General features: G+C 35.1%; 1 protein-coding gene and 1 non-coding gene across 6 annotated transcripts in view; one reads left to right on the forward strand and one right to left on the reverse strand.

Moving 5' to 3' along the window:
* Positions 1-21,154, reverse strand: part of LOC124360911 (elongation of very long chain fatty acids protein AAEL008004) — a 164,088-nt gene that overhangs the window by 72,136 nt on the left and 70,798 nt on the right. For 2 of the 5 annotated variants that reach the window (XM_046814973.1, XM_046814917.1), the window contains exon 3: positions 5,496-5,531. The gene's annotated coding sequence lies outside the window, so the exon portion shown is untranslated. Of the gene's footprint in view, positions 1-5,495; positions 5,532-14,790; positions 14,940-14,998; positions 15,111-21,072; positions 21,153-21,154 lie in introns of those variants that run through there. The other 3 variants (XM_046814956.1, XM_046814923.1, XM_046814937.1) reach the window with 3 other exon arrangements.
* Positions 5,216-5,307, forward strand: Trnay-gua. Its single transcript is given in 2 exon segments — positions 5,216-5,252; positions 5,272-5,307. It is a non-coding gene; the product is annotated as a tRNA-Tyr (tRNA).

Genomic DNA, 21,154 nt, shown 5'->3' on the forward strand with positions numbered 1-21,154 from the left:
ACGGCTGATAATAAGGAATGTACTGCAACGGACGCATCTACTGATTTGTAGTAACTAGCTTATTGTACTCATGATAAAAACACACAATATTACGTCTATCTTCTTACTGAAAGCGTTATCAATCTATAATTCCTCTGCGTTTTTACTAAAAATCCATTCCCTATTAGACTTTAATGTTTAATTATTCTTGATTCATGTTACATTGAAAACATAATAGTTGTATATTATTGAAAAACGACGTGACGAAAAAAACTGTAAAGGTGCAAAATAATGCGTTATTCATTTTACGTTATTGAAATATACATATATTATATATTATATAAATAAGAATATATTATATTCTTATCGAAAATGAAAAAAGTACATTGATTTTTGTGTGTTTTTTTAACATACTATAATCCCGCAATTAAAAATTTAGGTTATAGTAATACTGCACTTGGGGATTTCATGCAGGTCTGGCCAAAATTTACCTAAAATGAGCGATTACCGCAATGTTTTCGACTCGATTAGAACTAACAAACCAATGTTCGTTCTGACAGGTTTTGTCAGTTCACTTCAGGAGAAAAATTCTCAACATCTTGTAAAGTGTAGGCCTACTTATATAGGATAATATAACATAAGAGATTAATAAACAAACCGTTAACTACAGAATAAGCCGTTAAGGCACAAATTGAAACTATAGCTTATGAATGGGGTTTTATAATGATTATCTTAGTTGATTTCTCTACGGCAACGCTCCGTTAACACTCTCCTTACAGTCCACATCGAAACCAGAACTGTCATTAGATTGACTCTGAACAGTAATTACTATAATTTTAGTTTCATGCACATTAATTTAATCATTTTTCTAATAACATCATCGTTTTCAATGGAGAAATGCGGAAAGAGTTCTCATAATGTATAGTGGTATCCTCGAAGCATGTTACGAGCATCCTGTGTCACAGCTGATTAAAAGGATGTTTGCGAAATAAACTGACTGCAGCACAAGTGATGATTAGACTTGTCTGCAGCTCCTAAACACTATCTGCTGTTATCAGATCCCTATTACGGGGCCGGAGGCGCGAGGTCGCCAAGAGCATGGGGCAGCCGCAGCCTATAATCAGAACTGGGCAATCTCAAACCTACCGTAATAATTCAGGACCATTAATCTAATTATACCCTACGCGTCGTGTCCTACTCATATAATAGAAAACGAAACAAAATAATAACAGCTACAGATGGGCCGGGCGCTTGACAAATGGCGTATCAAGTAGAAAGAGGGCGCTACTTGCGTCATTATTGAATCGGGATCCAGTTCGCTAATACGTCATCTGGAGTTTAATTGTCGGGCAAGTTCACACATCGCAAGAGTGTTACAACCTGTGCGGTCGGTCTCAGGGATTTCGCCGAGAACTTCCGCATTCCGACCGACACAAACAATCCGTGCTATGAGCTAAATCCAAATCCCGGACAGAAGCAAAACAAGGACAGAAGCGGGCTGTACTTTGCGTCTGCCTCACGATGATGAGTAGGTAGGCATGTAAGTATTCTTGTCACTTTTGACCGAAACAAATAAATAACATAGGCACTATAGTAACCAGTTGAAAGTGAAACTGCCTGCACTGAGTATAAGTAGGAGAACAAGAGATGAAGCTGGCCGCTCAAACCCTAACTGATGAACATGTAATGGTGAATATTACGTGATTATGCTGGTGAGCGTGAAGTACGTATTATGACACGAGTCGAACGAAGATTGTGTTTGTTTATAAATTAAAACAATAACAAACGTAGGTATAACGTTTTAAAACAATCTCTCTATCCAAATGCAACCAAGTTTAAAGTAGTGTAGAGTGTAGCGTAACACTGTTACTATTACACGAGCAAATCACAAGCAACACAGCATTAGTTAAAGGAGTCGTGACGATAGAGGGCACTCGTAACGGCTTATCTCTAAAAACTGCTTGTAACTCAACTAACACCCATCACTTATCTAGTGACAGTAATCCCGCACACTTGCACAGGCTTGTCTATCGTCAAGTATTTTAGCATATTAACCATCACCAGTATGCCAACAACAATACTGTACCTGCAACAGGTGAACAACAATTGCTAGAATATTCAATTCCTCCTCTTTAATGAATAGGCGGTTTAAGGTTCAAAATTGAAAATTAATATATTACGGGTATAAAAAGTAGAAACAGTCACAAAAACATCTCGTTGAACTAGTTACTGACAGTAACTGATCTGGAGTTCCATTCCTTTGGTTTAAAAAGAGTTCAAAAACTGTTTTCGAAAAAATGCGTTACATAAAACATTCTTCTCGATTACGTATGTCAAATACTAATGATTTAAAAGATGTCCACGCTAATAATTGTACAGTGAAGGGATATAATCCTGGGGCTCAAGGCACTTGGCAAAACCCACAAGGCCTCTACAGTAGTCAAGTGTCAACTGTTCTGGTTTTGGATATTCGTCCCTTTCAGTCCGATTAGTTCCAACGACACACTTGGTCACTTACACATAGAACGCCATCACAATTTTGGTTAAAACCCACAAGGCCTCTACAGTAGTCAAGTGTCAACTGTTCTGGTTTTGGATATTCGTCCCTTTCAGTCCGATTAGTTCCAACGACACACTTGGTCACTTACACATAGAACGCCATCACAATTTTGGTTAAAACCCACAAGGCCTCTACAGTAGTCAAGTGTCAACTGTACTGGTTTTGGATATTCGACCCTTTCAGTCCGATTAGTTCCAACGGCACACTTGGTCGCTTACACATAGAACGCCATCACAATTTTCCTACTTACTGCCGTGGCTCTTGGTACCCAAGGTGGTACTTTACCTCGCCAACACACGATTTTCCTATATACGATAAAATTGTGAACGTAGTGTTGATGATTGATAAGGGACTTTTTACACTAAAATGGCGACTGGTACTTTAGAAATATACTGTACCTAAGCTCAAGCAATCAGTCACGAATAACGATATGTCACGGAGCAAAACGCAACAGACAGTCCACGTAAGCGCCTGGGCGCCTGGCAGATGGGTGCCCGAAGACACTGTGTACACACGAGATTTACGATACACGTACTCGTGTGCACCATCGAAGTCAGCATATTTCTCAGTAATGAGACAAATGTTGCCGCCCACACATCGTAAGTCTGTATGTCCTTTTATATAACCGAGACCTACCAACACAGCGTACCTAGTAACATCTCTCCTACTGGGAGAGGATGTATTTCTTTTAACAGTATTGCAACTGGGTCAATTAACCTATTTAAATAGTTTATTGAATGAAAAGAGGCGGGCTGAGGAAAATGGATAAAAGAAAGGACTAGTTCTGGATGGAGGAAAAGGATCGTGTCCACCAATCTTTGAGGATTCAGTTGAAGATCAATTGCATTTCGTACATGATGTTCATAAAGATGGAAAACTGTTAATTTCCTTCGAGTTCGTATACTTTACGGTGCTTGCAAACGGGTAATTACTTCAGATAATTAGATTGGAAACACAATAGGCAATAAATGTAGTGTTATAAATTGCAGGCAGATTACGGCGGCCTTCACTGTTTACAGCACTATATTATAAGCGGAATTTGATTCATTTGTGATTTATTAGTAAAATGTATTTGAGTATAGATGACAGATGCCATCGGTAATGGCGACAAGAAATTACTCGACAAGAGGAACTTAAACTAAAGGGACAATAAGTATTACTTCTTATTAATTTTGTTATTCGATAACTCATAATCGTACTTATTCTATTACAATCTAAAAAGTACCATCAGATCCATAAAACGATATAAAATTTATTTAATTGTGAGTCACTTTCCCTTACACTTGTGTTCATTTATACAAATATTCTACTCATAACCATGTAAGAAAAAAACAAAATGTTTCCCTAAAATAAAAAAAAATTCCTGAAGACACATACTGAATAAAATACTAACATGTGGAACACAAGGCATTTAAAGTTAAAAGGGTAACATATATTCACACAAATTCGATTTTAGTGATATTCTAAATTAAAGAAACATTAAATACATGAAACACCTCACAACCAGCTTCTCGAATATGAATTCAGAAAGGTTATGTATATTATCTTACAAAACTCTAGAGGGAGAGAGAAAACTACGAGTATATTACTGTAACTAGAGAGAGAGGCACAATGGATATTTTCTAAACGATTGTATTCATAGAATAATTTCATGTCTTATATTAGTTTTAAGTCTTTACTTAAATTTACAATATTTCTAAATCAACGCCCTTTGTATAATACTTTTATTTCCCAACACCTGATAACTTATCTGATCAGTTTTTATTTATGTTGTTACGAGTTCATACTATACTTAGGTCCTGACAAACTCAACCCAATCAGTAATGTACTGGCAGCCAGTGCCGCATTTCCCTATAGGCCCACTAGGCCCAGGCCTAGGGCGCAAAATTTTAGGGGGCGCATAAATTTGATAGTACACAAAAAAAAGTTGCGGCGGCGGGTGGTGTTGGCGCTCGGCGGGGCGGGTGGCCAAGGTCAACTAGGTCCGGGGTGCGACGTTGACTCATTCATTGGTTCATTGCTTTTATTTATTCAAAACACTCCTATATATATATATATATATATATATATATATATACTATTGTAATTATCTTTCATCAAAATTACGTAATTAAGAAATTTACTGGATTTCTACGTCAGTGTACCCCAGTGTAATCAGAGTCCTCTGGGGGGGGGGGGGGCGCTCTTTGGTCTGTAGGCCTAGGGGCGCCGAATTTGTAAATGCGGCCCTGCTGGCAGCTACAGTGGACAAGCCGACCCAAGACATTTTGATTTTATACAGATCTGACAACTTTTAATGGACGTATAAAATGAAAATACATTCTAAACGATTATGAATGTTTAATATGCATTTTTATTAATCTATAAAATGTACTACATCCATAAAAATGTATGAATAAGCATAGTTTAACGATAATGAAAATTAAATATTGTACATATTACAATAACAAAATCATAAATATTATGTAATCTTATAGGTTAAAGGTCATTTGACAAGTTTTACTTAGTTTTTTAAACATTAGTATTTTTCAATTAACATCTAGAAGTAAGTTCTCGAGAAAGTAAACGCTAAATTAAATTAAATCAACGCGCATGCCTCTGAAAACACTGTGCAAATATACACACAACATATACGCTACTACATATGTGGAAATAATATCACCAACGCTTCCAACTCCTTCGATAGCTCAGTTGGTAGAGCGGTGGACTGTAGAGTATAATCGGATGCCGACATCCATAGGTCGCTGGTTCAAATCCGGCTCGAAGGAATTACTTTTTGAAACTTTCGCCTCTTTTTTATTATGCAAAAAATAGATTAATATTTTTAAGATTTAATTTTAATTTGGTGAAGCTGAGCCTCGACTGCATTTTATGTAACCACAAATAAATATTACATTATGAAAACTATTAAATTTAAATATGGCCAAATTCAACGGTAAACAACATTTTAACTTACCAAAACGCAGAGCTTCTCGGGGTAATACCTATAGACCTGCAAAACAGAAACAAAGATATAATATGATTTTTATGAAAACAAACTTTTTATTTCTAATACTGTACATTTTGTTTGTAACTTACTAAATTGGGGTAGCCCATATGATTATAAACTATAAATTATGTTTTGGTTTATTTTTATACAGTTATATATTTGTGTACTTGAAAAAAGTTATTAAGGCAACGAAATATTATACGAATGTTGTTTGCTATTATTCCCGTCTTTGATATCACAAATGACTTTATAAAATGTAAACTTCAGTAACAAATATTTGAGACGAGTATAGACTATAGCCGGGATATTTGAACTTAATGGCCACGTCACACGAATCTAAAGATGGTCAATGGTTGTTTAACAAAATATTACATTTAAATGTTAATTTCAAATTATCTACATTAGTAAACGATTAATACGTTTTTTGCACCCAATTCATTTTTTAACTTAGCACCTAAATAAAGACCATGGTCTTGAGGGTTATCTGATAGGTTACAAAGTTGGATGAATACTTTAGAATCTTAGGCCTGAGAACGATCTGTTATATACCGTGGGTTTCCCTCCGACGGACACAAATGATTATATTATAAACTTTGCTACACAAAGACTAGGACTATGTCACTACTGAATGTAAGCTTATATATAAAACAATTGGTTCACATTCTTTTGGTGCAGTGCAATTACGACAGCTTTTAGCAAGGTTTTCACTTATAAAACATTATTTAAATTAAGAAGGGGTGCTATGCACATTTTATGGTGAAGAAATCGGATTAGTTTCTGAGTTGAGAATCGTGCTGTACGTTGTTACAATACAACAAAGTGTGGAGAGGAGAGAGAGTGAGTTTGTTATCCAAAATTCCGTGATCAGTCACGGCTAACAGTGACACTATGGATATCAGTTAACTGTACTGATAATCAATGTTATTATTAGTATTGCGTTGAAAAAACCAAGTTGCTAAAAATAAATGAATTAGTCAAATAATTAAACAACTAGTCGAGTCAAGATCAACACGATTTTCATGTGTCATATATATAAGTTTTACAAAGTGGACAAGCATTACACTTGGAGAAACTAATACCAATAAACCAGTGCAATAAAACAGTTCGAGCTTTCATTTATTTGGCTCAAAACGAGACATCAATGAATTTAGTTTTCAGTACTCGTACCAAACATAATATTTATTAAATGCTGTAACTTAAGATATCACTGTAAAACTTAGATTCTCCTAAGTAATGTTGCAGTGATCTACAAACCATGAGCATTTTAAATTACAAATCACAATGAGAGAGACGTAGAAAATTGTTATAAAATTGATTTCCTTTTGGTGGAGGAGGGAAGGAAGGGGAAATTAGTGACAATTATTTTAATTAGGGCCGTCTAAATGGAAGTAAACATGGCAGGGTATGTTAAAAACTCAATTAAAATTCGTATTTAATAATAATTCTAAAATTAAATTGTAAATGTATGTCAAATACGTATTGCTGAGTGCGTTCTGATTTCACCCAATTACATTATATTTTTGTCCTGCTCGGACATGCTATATACTCCACATACTGTGGAGTGTTTAGTCAAATATTTGTACTTAATTAAAATAATTTTAAAAATCTAAACTATTATGCACAACTAAATCAGAGAGTTGAGGTAACGTTTGCTACCGATTGATATACATATTATATATAATTGTTACTTGGCATAAAGCCAAAGTTACAAGTAGCGACATAAACTTATTCATCTCCAAGTGATGCAGAGGACAATAGGTGTCCAGCAGGAATGTGGACAGGACGCAACCACGGCGAAAATGGTTTCTCTTCAATGCTGTTTCTGAAACTTGCAATGCCAGAGTGATCCAAAAATAGTGTCAATGCCAGAAGAAAGAAAGCACGAGGATGCAGATCTTTTGCACAACGCAGGGATGTGGAAAGGACGCAGCGGAGAGGAAAATTGTTCCTCTTTAATGTTGTTTCTGAAACTTGCAATTCCAGAGTGATCCAAAAAACAAAAAGTGTCAATACCAGAAGGAAGAGAGAACGAGGATACAGATCTCTTGCACAACGCAGGGATGTGGAGAGGGTGCTGCGGCAGCGAAAATGGTTCCTCTTCAATGCTGTTTCTGAAACTTGCAATTCCAGAGTGATCCAAAAGATTAAAAGTGTCAATGCCAGAAAGAAGAGAGCACGAGGATGCAGATCTCTTGCACAACGCAAGAATGTTGAGAGGAAGGACACAACGGCGGCGAAAATGGTTCCTCTTCAATGCTGTTTCTGAAACTTGCAATTCCAGAGTGATCCAAAAGACTAAAAGTGCCAATGCCAAAAGGAATAGAGCACGATGATGCAGATCTCTTGCACAACGCAGGAATGTGGAGAGGACACAACCACGACGAAAATGGTTCCTCTTCAATGTTGTTTCTGAAACTTGCAATTCCAGAGTGATCCAAAAGACAAAAAGTGCCAATGCCAGCAGGAAGAGAGCAAGATGATGCAGATCTCTTGCACAACGCAGGAATGTGGAGAGGACGCAGCGGCGACGAAAATTGTCCAATTGTGTAACTGACCGGTTTCAGAATTGACCAAGGTCGGGCACATTATCGCGATCGGCTGACGTCCTCAGTCTGTCCTCGTGAGTAACTGACACAAAGAGAACTTACATAGAGAGCGATGTAGGGATAGCGGGATCGAAGCCTACAACTACAGTATTACGACTACTTATGCTAATAGATGAACTGCACGTGTTTAATGTAAAAACATAAGGAAACAAAGCATCCTTTCTCAAGGTACTAGTACAACTATGTCTCGTTTCTACTCCACACGTAATAAATAAATTAAACACATTTCAATTGATATGATTTTGTGTGGTACAAGAAAACAGCCTCAACCTGATCTACAACCATGCTTGCGAAATTTTTTTAAGACATTACTTAACACTAAATAGACGGTTGCTTTACTTTATCCAATTTTATTTGTACTTAAACTGCCAGAGAAGCAACCATCATGGTTTTTCACCTAAAAAGATGTAAAATAATCTTATTTTAATTTATTTTATTTCACAACGCACTTTAATGGTGATGCAATTGGTAAGCTAACATAACAGCATATTAGTAGTTAACAAAATACAAAGACTACATAACAAATAAAATTAGAACATGGTAGATAGAGAACTATTGTACATGTTGTTGTCATTAACACGATGTAAAATAAACTAATTTAAACTCATCCTTAAGGAAACATTTCCCATACTCGACTCACATAAAACTCACAAGTTTACTACTGCATGACAACTATGTAAGGTAGCAACCACTTGGTATAGTGAGGAACCTACCCTTAACAGATCTACCAATCAAACTAATACTTATACATAGTTTGCTCATTCCTTGACGAATACGACAGTACAGATGATTTATTCCAAACAATTATTAAGAAAAAACTGTCTTCGCTTCGTCGTGAATAAGTCAATGACTTAGCAAGGAAGTGTTTATAGAACAGATATCTGCATTGTTTGACAACAATGAAAGGCGATGTACCGTATAATTAAAGTGACCCCGGGCCTTGACACATCTGCATTGCCTATCACTTGATATCAGAGTGCCCCACTTACTGGGAATTGTAACTATGCGACGCACGTGCATTACTTGTAACTGGAGCATCACTTCATTATTTAATGTATACTCGATACAAATAACTTCCTACAACAATTGTTCAGTCAGTATCATCTAGGAATGTAACAAATGTGGTTGTTTCATCTGCGTTAGTACATTTTGCGATTCAGTATCAGTAATATAATAATTAATTACTGAAATGATAATTATTACTGATAATTACTGAAATATAATACACAGTAACATTTAACTTATACGTTCCTAGTTAATTAGCGGTTTATATAACATGCAACACCGGCTGTTGGGATAATTGTAGTGAGTACTTTCGAGCATATTTAATCAAGGTTTAAGATTTATTTTTAGAAACGCAGATATTGCCTTTAATACGAGAAATTAAAAACTTTGGTATATAATCTGCGGGGAAAATAAGTAAGAACATTACTATATGAAAATTATAACAGCAATTCACGTAAGGACATTATAGTATTATTTTTATATATTAGAAACTTACTCGGAAGTTGATACTGATTGAACTGAAAATAACCTAGTATTTTTTGAAATCCGCATCTAATTAATAAAAAATCAAATATAAAATCATGTAGAACCGCCATATCGTGAGTCAATGACCTCTCGGACACAGATACTGTACACTGTAAACCAATCATCAGGTTCTCTAACACCGCTACTTCACTGCAAAGTGCATACTTCTGCAATTCAATGATATATAAATTGAAAGGGGGTTAATATTGGAACTCAATCCAATGGACATTCAGCAAGAGTGTAGAATACACAAGGGTATATCTATCGACAAATACAGAACTCTAGAATTTAATGAGACATTTTCAAACTCAGTACCTCATCTGTATGCGTACAAACGCTATTTTTGTTTCTCTGCACATTACAACTCTCTAAGTTGAAAACAATACATTGTGAAAGCAAGTAAGTAGATTCAATCCTTGTTTCCATAAAACTATTCGTATAAAATAATTCTATAGTTCATAGATATATACCTAACATAACCTAAGAATATACCTGTAGATGGTAAATGTATCAATATTTCGAAGTGAGTTACTTATCACCTGTTTGATGAACAAAGGCGTTAATAGCTTATTGTTATCACGCAGCACTGTCATCATAAATATTACAGTAACAATGGCACTAGTGTATTGAAAATGACAACGAATGGTTATGCCTTTTTATCGTTCGTTCAGAGCATCGCCAATCAAAAAATAATAATTTCCTGTTTCAGCATACACCAGTGCGCCTGTGTATATGATAGTTTCAAGGAAAGGAAATTGTGCTATTTCGCATTTCGGTGAACTAGTGGTCCATTCCTTCAAATTCGAACATTTCCATTAAAAATGCCCCCAACGGGGTTCTACATAATGAGTTCACAGTAGACGACGAGTTATAACTCGCGCATGACTCACTAATGTCAGATTTAAGAGGTTATGATAAGAGTAAATCAGCAACATTGGCAGGCAGCTTGAAAATAAAGCCGAATAATCCACCAGTTACGGGATATATGAAATAATAAATAATTGTCACATAATATGAACGCCTTCAGATTATTTAATAAGCTCAAAAAATACGCAATACAGCATTCTTTTAATACAGGAGTTGAAAATAATATTATTTGTCGTTTCTTCTGTTTATAATACCATATTAAATATATTATTTTTCACTTTTAAAAACATTAAGTGCGCAAAATTAATACGCATTCGTACCAACCACTTAAGTTACGACAACGAACAGACAAGTATTAATATGAAGTATTAAGTAAGAATATGCGGTCCACGGTACGTCACAACACGAGATACACAAGCTACAGTAGTACTACTTAAGTTACGACAACGAACAGACAAGTATTAATATGAAGTATTAAGTAAGGATATGCGGTCCACGGTACGTCACAACACGAGATACACAAGCTACAGTCGTACTACTTAAGCTACGACAACGAACAGAAGTATTAATATGAAGTATTAAGTAAGAATATGCGGTCTACGGTACGTCACAACACGAGATACACAAGCTACAGTCGTACTTCTTAAGCTACGACAACGAACAGAAGTATTAATATGAAGTATTAAGTAAGAATATGCGGTCCACGGTACGTCACAACACGAGATACACAAGCTACAGTCGTACTACTTAAGCTACGACAACGAACAGAAGTATTAATATGAAGTATTAAGTAAGAATATGCGGTCTACGGTACGTCACAACACGAGATACACAAGCTACAGTCGTACTACTTAAGCTACGACAACGAACAGAAAAGTATTAATATGAAGTATTAACTAAGAATATGCGGTCTACGGTACGTCACAACACGAGATACACAAGCTAGAGTCGTGCTACTTAACTTACGACAACGAACAGACAAGTATTAATATTAAGTATTAAGTAAGAATATGCGGTCCACGGTACGTCACAACACGAGATACACAAGCTACAGTCGTGCTGCTTAAGTTACGACAACGAACAGACAAATATTAACATGAAGTATTAAGTAAGAATATGCGGCCCACGGTAAGTCACAACACGAGATACACAAGCTACAGTCGTACTACTTAAGCTACGACAACGAACAGACAAGTATTAATATGAAGTATTGAGTAAGAATATGCGGTCTACGGTACGTCACAACACGAGATACACAAGCTACAGTCGTACTACTTAAGCTACGACAACGAACAGACAAGTATTAATATGAAGTATTGAGTAAGAATATGCGGTCTACGGTACGTCACAACACGAGATACACAAGCTACAGTCGTACTACTTAAGCTACGACAACGAACAGACAAGTATTAATATGAAGTATTGAGTAAGAATATGCGGTCTACGGTACGTCACAACACGAGATACACAAGCTACAGTCGTGCTGCTTAAGTTACGACAACGAACAGACAAATATTAACATGAAGTATTAAGTAAGAATATGCGGCCCACGGTAAGTCACAACACGAGATACACAAGCTACAGTCGTACTACTTAAGCTACGACAACGAACAGACAAGTATTAATATGAAGTATTAAGTAAGAATATGCGGTCTACAGTACGTCACAACACGAGATACACAAGCTACAGTCGTACTACTTAAGCTACGACAACGAACAGACAAGTATTAATATGAAGTATTAAGTAAGAATATGCGGTCTACGGTACGTCACAACACGAGATACACAAGCTACAGTCGTACTACTTAAGCTACGACAACGAACAGACAAGTATTAATATGAAGTATTAAGTAAGAATATGCGGTCTACGGTACGTCACAACACGAGATACACAAGCTACAGTCGTACTACTTAAGCTACGACAACGAACAGACAAGTATTAATATGAAGTATTAAGTAAGAATATGCGGTCTACGGTACGTCACAACACGAGATACACAAGCTACAGTCGTGATACTTAAGCGTTTCTGAGTTAATAGCTTTTATATTTTATTTCAATTCTTGTCATAGTACAAATGATTTAACTTTATACGAAATACAATACTTTGAGCCAAATCTAACAGTTGTGACGACTACAGAATATAAATAAACATTACGATTTAAGGGTATTAAGATATATAGGTGATAGGGTAAAGAACATTAAGAAATAAACATATAAGGTATATTGAGAGTTATGTTATTAACTCCACATTGCAGGGTTATCTTTATATTAGTATAATAATAAGAAACACTGATGATAGTTGACTTTTCATTATACTAATATATTGAGAGTATATAGTGCTGATATTAGCTATCTAAAATACTTAATACAAACTGTTGAATCGACAGGAAACAAACATATTTGCATTTTGATTTATTTGTGTGTTAGTCATCTGGACGCTACGCAAAAAGTCGTTAACATTCAAGTTGCAAAACTAAATAAATTTTTAAAATAGTATATCCTTTAATTGCTGATAAGACATTGTTTTGCAATGACTATAATTTTAAAGGTAATATGTTTAGTAATGCTATCGATATAAATATGTTTACCACAAGAAATACTGAGTAACTCACAACAGTATAACTTTAACTGCTAGCTTAACTTACAATGCATGCATGCACACACGTCGAGTAATAAAGACTCAGCAGCTTCTCTAGGGTTTTTTTTGTTAAAACACCTCAATTTGTTTATCTCCTGTTAATGTAGTGAAATACTACGAGGTTAAAATATAACATGTAATGGGTCATAGACATATCTTAAGAGCCGATATTGTGCAAATTGTCTTAGACAATTATCTCGATAAGTGTTTAATAATTTTAATAACATTTTCGGAAAATGTTCAATAAATCACGTACACTGAAGCTTATATTAAAATTTACAGTTTCAAATTAGAAGATTTTGCACAGTAAAATAGATATCTTACTATAATTAAAATATTACAATGAAAATCACAAAATATGTTAAATTTACTTCGAAGTACCGTAACGAAATGAAAAATAAAATAGACCATGCTAGTACTTGTACAGTCAGCAAGAGGCCTTGGTGCGAGATGCAAGACGTGTGAACGCAGACCCGTAGAAAGGTGGAAAACGTTTCTTGTCGTGAGCTGTTATCAGAGTTCATCTCATACTTACTAACTTATAGGCTACCTTCCACTTCAGTTAATATTTCTTGAAAAGTGTTAACTACAGCCGTATTCAGCATAGCTATCTAAAAGTGTGTACAATAAGCTAGGTACTTCCAAAACCAACATTTCAAAATTTTATAATTTGATTTTCTTTACAATTCCAGTTGAGAGAAACAGTGATTTTGACAAAATATAAATATCTAATTGTGGCTATAAAATCGTTAAGTTTAATCGCACAGTTAGATAGATGTTACAATCGAATCTAAGTGAAATTAAAAGAAGTTAACCCTTTCGTAATTATCCATTCTGTTTTTTATTAAAGTTAAGTCAATACTGCGTGCCATTGATTTTTATTGGTTTACAATAAATCAAAAATAAAACATATGTAAATCAAGGTTGGAAAGTAGCAAATCGTGATCAAACAGCATCTGGATGTATCAACTGTTTTGCAAATGAACTTGTTTCAATGTCCCCTTATTTCCGAAGAATGTTTAAAGGATGCCATAATTTCCCGAGGTTTATTTTAAAGTAAACTATAAATCTCTCTATATCAGATTATACTCAAATAATATGTTTCAGCTAAGATGTAACTATCCCACCCGTCATAAATCAAGTCTTGTAGTTCCGCAACACCATTCAGGTAATAACAAAAGTCCATTGAGTATTTAGACCTGAAAATATTTTTAAAATTTTCCTGCAGAAGCTTATGACCATACCAGTGTATACTATTTCAAAAGTAAATTCAAAAACATTTTATTATTAATTTTTTTTACTCACTGAATGGGTTTTTTAGCATCAATTAATCGGAATAGTTTTATTTTAATGAGACTGATTAGAATTTAATGTTGAAGAATAATTTTGTATTAGAATAAGAAGATCAAATATGACATTTTTCAATACAATGTAAAAGTTGATAATAAACAAGTCTGATTTGATTTGAAACACATTTTTTCCAATATGAAAAAATCACAGAAAATCACTAAACCCTAGCCAATTGTATCATGTCACTGCACTAAAAATCACAAAAAATACAATATATTGTTAAAAATACTGATTCAAAAATTACTACTAAGTACTAAACTATCTATTTACCTTACTATTAATATTACAAATATTTTGTATTAATTTGTAATATAGGAACTTTATGTTTTGCTAAATTCCCCACACTTTTCAAAGTTAAATGTTAATAATCCGGTGTTAAATTGCATTCAAAATTTCACTAAACTTGGACAAAACACTAACAAATCACTCAAAAATTAAATTGAATTAGGCTTGCGTCCAGAAGGTCAGCCTGGCCTACCTGATGGCGCGAGACCTGCGGCGGACTGAGCAGCGGACTGAGCGGCGGCAGCACGTGCGGAAGACTGGCCACAGGCTACCGGTGCTCCGATCTCTACCCCGACCACTTGACGTCACAACGGTGTTTGAGTTGTCTCAAACCTATCAGCAGGATAATGCTGCCCACGTGACTCGGAGTTAGACCGTACGTATTACGTGCATCCGATATTGGTATGTCAAAGACAATATCAGACTGATATCGTCTGCAGCTTCATTACTGCATCCAAGAAGTTGAAGCATGTTGTATAGCACCGTGGAAGATCATTTACATAAGGAAAAACTCCTTAGATAAGCTACAATTACACCTCTTGATGACCTCCGATAATTGACTGTGTAATGACAGAGTAGACTTCTCAAGCCTCAGTGTGTGTGTGTGTGTGTGTGTGTGTGTGTGTGTGTGTGTGTGTGTGTGTGTGTGTGTGTGTGTGTGTGTGTGTGTGTGTGTGTGTTTGTATATAACTCAATCTTGGCGTCGGAAATATAATTCATACCCATGCAAAGCCTAAGAAGTTGCGGACGAAGCGGCGGGTAACAGCTGGTATTGTACAAAAACGTTCCAAATGGTAGCTAACTAATATAATGATACACTAAAATTGTAATATGTTTTCTTAAATTACAGAAAATTTTCTTTTAATTAGTTTTAAACTTGACGGCTGCTTAAATATATTAAGGAATTTAAATGAAACGTTTTGGGTCAAATAAAAGTTTTTAATTATGAAAAAATACTCCTTGTAACATAATTTTTGGCCGCATAATATATTACAGTGGATAATTACTGTAAATCTGTAAAAATACTGTTAAATCCTGTGTGTCCAAAGTTGAAGCGCCTGAAAAAGCATTGCAAACTATGAAAAAATTAAATTTGACCAAACACTGGCCAAGGATCTTCCAGAAAGAAAAAGAGGAAAACAGTGAACACAGCAACACTAAAATGATAGGAACTATGTTCAGTTCGATCATGTTGATGAAGTGGACACTTCACTACACAGTTTACAGGGTGTTAAAGTCTCCTTGTTGGTTGAGCGTTCAACGCCCTTTCCCGCCCATTGATGACAAACATCCGATTTTAACCTGTCTGCACGATTGAGAGCCTGTGAACGAGTTGGCATAGGTTTAAATATAGTGTGAAACTTTACCTCTAGTACCTCACAGTCGCAACAGAATTGAAAATTGTAAACATGGTTTATTGGCAAATTCAATGTCTGCCAATTAAAAAGCGTATAACATGAGATTATTGTTATTCAGCTGTCACGCACAATATACATGTGAATACCAAAATAAGCCTTTGCGAATATATACGATAGTTCTGCAAATTTTCATCTAAATATGCACTATTATTATAAACACAAATCTGTGTTCAAAAACTTTAATCTTATCACTTTTATAGGTTTGCCACAGCTGCTTCATAGATCCCGTGTATTAAAAATGACTTACATTAAAAATAAATGTGTTAAAGAACTTTAATCCTATTACTTCCAAAGGTTTGCCGAAGCTTACCTATACAAAAAGACGTACAACATTCAATAACTTAGCATATATCAAAGAACCCCAGAAAGGCCAACGCCTGTACAAATAGTGGCTAAACAAATGATCGATCGCACGCCAGATATAGTTTTGAAAATTACATAACTTGATATATTGCAACTATCCGACACTGACAACCCAAAATTAGAACTCCACGTCCGGGTTCAACTCCCTGTTGTCCTTCAAAACGAGTTTTTTGTACAACGTCGAAATGTAATCGCCATGTAAACGGAAGCTGTACAACCAGTACAAGTCCAAGGGCAAACTGAGTTTTCATTATTTATTATTATACGATAAGATATGCTCGCTCGTTGGAACTAATTCATCTACAGCTTCTCCAATTAGAAGAGCTACTCTTATGTTGACGCAGATACAATCGCGCGGTCAAGTATTCTGCACAGACCTCTCCCACCGTGGCTTATAAATGGCACCAGCCACAGCTCAAACGATGAAGTAGTAATTGTTTCCTCGTGTACCGGGCACCATACTTCGTTATTAAATAAACTACTTGCACATTCTCAAGATTGAGGAAAAATCGTCAAGAACTAGTTAATGTGGCAATTACGACAGACAACTCCGCAGTGTTTGGCAGCGAACCGCCAACTAACAGAACAATTAACCAAAGGTGGATAATGATACTCATGTGGATAATTCTGCGTCGGCCATCCGTCCTTGAATGTAATCGCAAGATCTGGATTATTTGGGCTCAAGGTCGTGAATCCATTTCCTTCTTTTTGGCTAATCTCAAGTAATTACTTACAAATTATAAAATCACACAATAGTGTGTATACAAATTCACAATGGATAAAACTGTAATTTTATTTAAATACCAGAATTTAGATTCCAATAAAGGTATATTCCAAATAATTACTTAGTAGTCTTATAAAATTGCAGTGATTACACAATATCCCATTACATATTGTCGTGTTGTGAACTTTTTATAATCTTAATTCTAACCCTAATAATATTATAAATGCGAAAGTCTTTGTATGTTTTGTTTTCACTTATACACAACTATTGAACCGATTGTACTGAAATTTTACTTGGACATTCCTAGAGTCCCTAGGATAAACATAGGCCTATGCATATTTCGTTAATCCTTCCGGACTACGCCCCACTGGTCTTTAAAACGACAAAATCGTTTCTTTGTCTCTTAAGTTGTTTAATGTGAATTCAAAATACCAGTTAAATGCATTTTTAAACTGTTATGTGTAAACATCATATTAAGACAGCACAACCAAATGTTTAATTATTTTAACCAATATATTGAATTTGTTTAGATATTATATTAGAGATTTATAAAAAGGTGTTTTAGTCAGTTTTATAAATTTAGTGCTGTGACCTGTGAACTAACACTAATATCCCTAATTCCTATTTGTTAAAATAGAAGTATGAAGTAGTAAAACTGACAAATAAGTAAAAAGAATCTAATAGTGCACATGCAGGGAACTAAGGGCACCGTAGAAACAAACTATAATTTAACTGCAACTTATTTTTTTAACTAATATATTTCGTTCCCAAATATTATTCCAAATTGGCTTGTAGAAAATGCCACAAAGTTACTGGCTGAGGTTTCCCACCAGTTACTGATGAGTGAAATTTGATTTCTGTCTGTCTGTACGCACGATAATTGTCGAACGAGTTGATCTAGAGAGTTGAAGTTTGGTGTGAAACTCTACTGTGCGTCAGTATTGATAATGGTGAACACCGGTCTACTGGGAAACTCAAAATCTGTCTATAAAAATTGACTCTGGCTACGTTGGTCTTAGAGGTAACCACAAGTAAACAGTATATTGTGACGGTTAAGTATAAAAACTTTTCCATTAATTTATTAACATATACAACGAACTTACTTTGTTCCATACAAACTACATACGAGTATTTTACTTTAACCAGCAATGTAATCTTATCATTAAGCTAAACGGCAAATGGGTGTTTTGTTATTGGCTGTTCAAAAATATGATCCACGATAAATAGATCTCGTGCACGGTAGTTCAAAACCTGTAACAACTCAGTCATTTGTCTATTAAGTACAAGTATACTCGTATTAGCAATTTTTACTTTAATTATTAGCGAAATACATCAATTTTATGAGTCTTTAAATGTAGAACGTATTCTTAACCGGAAAAACGTGTTATAATGTGCAATTAACCACTTTACATGATAAACACTCGTTTAAACGTGTTTTTTTTTCGAAAACTATTTATTCATTCATCAACCTTAATCGTGTCCCCTTCAAAGTAATCCCCATCAGATATTACACACTTGTGCCAACGTTTCTTCCAATCCTCGATGCACTTCAAAATGTCGGTTTTTGTAATTGTGTTCAGCTCCTCCTTCGATGCTATCTCGTCAATCGTCGTCCTTTCATGGGCGTCTTCAGTTTCGGAAACAAGAAAGAGTCACAGAGGGCCCAGATCTGCGGAATACGGTGGCTCCGGGATCATTAGTGTGTTTGTTTTGGTCAAAACATCGCGCACAAGTAACGGTGTGTGATCAGGGACGTTATCTTGGTGCAAAAGCCAATCTTTGTTCTTCCACAAATTCGAGCGATTCTGGCGGATTTCATCGCGCAAATTGCGCATAACATGCAGATGTCCTTATTGACAGTTCTACCATTTGGCAAGAACTCATGACGCACCACGTCTCTGCAATCGAAAAAACTGTAAGCAAAATTCATATTCGACCAAACCAGGCGTACGAAGTTTGATTGGCTGAGCGTTTAAGGCAGTATATCCCATCAGTTCATTATGTAAAATGATTACTGTCTTATGTGTCTGTCAGTATAAATATTTTTCGTATGTGTTCACTTAGACACGTACAGGATTCATCCCATGGAGCTCTTTATTATATTGTAATGTGTTATAACAAAGAAATAAAGATTTATGATTCTGAAAATTGGGTAAGAACATTTGTATCGAAATTGAAAATCGATCCATTTGGAGTCGCTCTCTAGGCTAGAATGTGTCCGCTGTGGGGCGAACGCGAAGGAAAAATTTTATTTCTGAATGTCTCTGTCCGCTTAATATCTTGAAAACGAACTGGCCTACAGACTTAAAATTGTGCACATAGCTTTTCGTGTATATGAAAAACACAAGTTCGATTGCGGTGCACGTCAGTCCATGCGATTTGGCTGAGCGTTAGCTAATATCTGTACATTAGGCTTATCGTTAACCATGATGGTAACGAGAAGATAGCAGAGTAAAGAAATTTGTTAACAAATTTAGAATACTCATAAGGTTCTAACATGTGATATATTAACACATGTAACCTAATTATACCAACACATCCATGATCATTTTATGGTGACTTCGTATGTGGACTTTCATTATTTAAACACTGTTATAAAACCCGATTTGATGAACAAACGTGTGGGTGTATCATGTCGCAAGATATCTCGAGGAAGACAAAATGTTGCATGAAACTTCATTTCTACGCATAAAAAGATGAGTTATATGACGTTGCATGTCCAACTATAGATTTTTGTTGAGTGTTGTTGAAGCCTATCACACAATTTCTCTATGGAGTGCCGGGGGATGTAAAGATTTATTTACCGTCTGTCGTTCTATATGTCCATAATGAAATGAGCTATATACTTGAAATGTTGCATTGGGCTTCAGAGAAGCCTGTTACGTAACACATGGTGTGTATTTGTACCTTGTTTTATATTAATAACAAACTAAGACTATTTCATTTCACATAATTTCTTATGATCCTTGAAAGTAGAACCATAGGCTAACTACCTAAAGCATGGTGTCGTACTTAAGGTCCTGCATTCGACTTTTGGTTTGTAAAATGTTTGAAAATTTTAGTTACAGCCATATAAGAAAACCTCTCTGAGGACAGAAGCAGTACATTCTTTTATCACTCCAAGAGGAGTTATTTAAAGAGTGACTTTTTTACGATATGTACATGACTGCCAATATTATACATGTCTTAAGGAAATAATATTTTTGAACGAAATATAATTATAGAAAATACATGTTAAATAGTATTATGGCAATCTGTTTTTATAAATAAAAACAGCATTCCCTTCTGACATCTTTTATGTGTATGCTGTAAAATATTCATATTCCTATCTTCTACCAATTCCTGTGGACCTGATTACAAGACCCCTACATTGTTAGCTGTAACCACAATTTTGTTTAAAAAGTAAAACAAATAAATCTAGTAAAACAAAGTTGATTGCGCCATCTTCTATTGTAACTTTTTTCTTCATTAAGCAAATGCAAAATATTTAGGAAAATAGACCTTAAAGAACATGTAATAATTACAAGTACTCCATGCCGGGTGTCTAATAATAGACTTTTGTTTAACTATTTCCTTTGTATATAGTGTTTTGTCGTGTTGGATTTTTATAAAATTCTGTTTAGAGTAAATTTAACAGAAATTACAACATATTTTTTTTTAATTAATCGGTTACAAAATTAAATTTAAAATTTAAAAACTGAAAGAAATCACAAAAATAAACATGACAGCTTTGTACAACGTATTATACGAGGATATACTTACAAAAATCGCCACTTCGGCCAAATCCCAACTGTAGGGAAAGCACTAAAGGGTACCGGGGACAGTCCAAGATAGCGGTCGGGTA

The sequence above is a fragment of the Homalodisca vitripennis genome, chromosome 1 (genome assembly GCF_021130785.1).
Source record: "Homalodisca vitripennis isolate AUS2020 chromosome 1, UT_GWSS_2.1, whole genome shotgun sequence".
NCBI classification, from domain to species: domain Eukaryota; kingdom Metazoa; phylum Arthropoda; class Insecta; order Hemiptera; family Cicadellidae; genus Homalodisca; species Homalodisca vitripennis.